Below are 1,616 nucleotides of genomic sequence, written 5' to 3'. Positions count from 1 at the left end.
TTTTTTTTTTAAATAGTTCGTTCTCCTCCCGTCCACCCCTGTGCTTCTTATCCTATAGTAACGTAACACGAGGAAAATGAAAATGGGCTTTGGGCCGTTACGGCCCATATGTTGCGAATATTAACGTTCTTATTTCTTCTTAGATTTTATTTATAATAATTTCATAACCAATAAAACTTATTTTAAATTCATTTCGATTTAATTTAAAACATGATTTCTATCTTAAACTATTGTTATGGTGGTTAAGATATCAATTACGGTAATTAAGGTAGCATGAAGGTAAATTTCGACAACAAGATAATTGTTTGAGATTTTTAGAACTTTTGGAGAAGCAACCCAATTCAGTCTTCGTTGGATTCTTAAAAAAAATTAATTTATCTATAATTTATAATTATTCGAAAAATTTTTAGATAAAATATATTAAAAATTCGTGATCATATACAAATTAATCTATAATCATACAATTAAGCTGTAATCATAATAAAATAAAATAAAAATCTTTATCAACACAACAAACAAGAATTGTAACCCCTAACATAGTTCAACGTGACCATATAACTAAAGACAACTAAATATATGACGAAATAAAAAAAAAAAAACAATAAAAATAAGTTCCATCCCTCTACTAAATGTTCCTGTTAAGGCGGAGGATCCCTATAGACCGAACCCATAATCTAATGGAGGATAAGGCATACCTATCTACGTTTTTATCGAGCCCTATCTCCACTTTAAGTTATTGGGAGAACCCAAGTATCAGATACGTGTTTTTTTCTCAACTAATTATCAAAATTGGAACAGGTAGCTGATATGGTTGAAAATTCAAATTTTTATGGGATTAAATGGAAGTTAGGAAACTAAGACATACTGATTAACAATAATTATGCTGTTAAAAGTGTTTTATTTATGAGACTTATAATATTATTTATGTAGGGATAACGTGTGGCCTATTAGCTCAGTTGGTTAGAGCGTCGTGCTAATAACGCGAAGGTCGCAGGTTCGAAACCTGCATGGGCCATCTATTTTTGTTTTTCATAATTCGTTCTCCTCCCGTCTTCCTTTACGCTCTTGTGCTTCTTATCCTTTAATAATCCAACACGTGGAAAATGAAAATGGGCTTTGTGACGGCCCATATGTTATCGTGCAAATACCAATATTAAAGTTCTTATTTCTTCTTAGATTTTATTTTTATAATAGTTTTATAACTAATCAAACTTGGGAATTCTTTGCATTCCCCTCTCTAACTAAAATGAAATCGCACAATCTACTCACTTACAGATCACACAATCCACTCTCTTAGAGGTCTAACGTTCTCACTACAATCCACTCTCTTAGAGGTCTAACGTTCTCACTGGCACACCGTATAACGTCTAACTCTAATATTAGTATCTAGCTCTAATACCAACTGTAACGGTCCAAGCCCACCGGTAATAGATATTGTCTACTTTAACTCGTTACATATCGCCATCAATCTCACAATTTTAAAATACACCGAGTAATAATAGATTTCCATACTGTTGCAACGAATGTTTAATACTTCTTTCCAACCGATTTAAGGTCTCTCATATATATATATATATATATATATATATATATATATATATATATATATATATATA

At 31.0% G+C, this 1,616-nt stretch overlaps 1 non-coding gene across 1 annotated transcript; it reads left to right on the top strand.

Moving 5' to 3' along the window:
* The first annotated feature begins 941 nt into the window (after positions 1 to 941).
* On the top strand, positions 942 to 1,015 carry TRNAI-AAU. Its single transcript has one exon. It is a non-coding gene; the product is annotated as a tRNA-Ile (tRNA).
* Positions 1,016 to 1,616: the final 601 nt, after the last annotated feature.

The sequence above is a fragment of the Cucurbita pepo genome, unplaced genomic scaffold (assembly GCF_002806865.2).
Source record: "Cucurbita pepo subsp. pepo cultivar mu-cu-16 unplaced genomic scaffold, ASM280686v2 Cp4.1_scaffold002097, whole genome shotgun sequence".
Classification (NCBI taxonomy): Eukaryota; Viridiplantae; Streptophyta; class Magnoliopsida; order Cucurbitales; family Cucurbitaceae; genus Cucurbita; species Cucurbita pepo.
The sequence above is the reverse complement of the archived record's forward strand: the minus strand, read 5'-3'. Positions and strand labels throughout refer to the sequence as shown.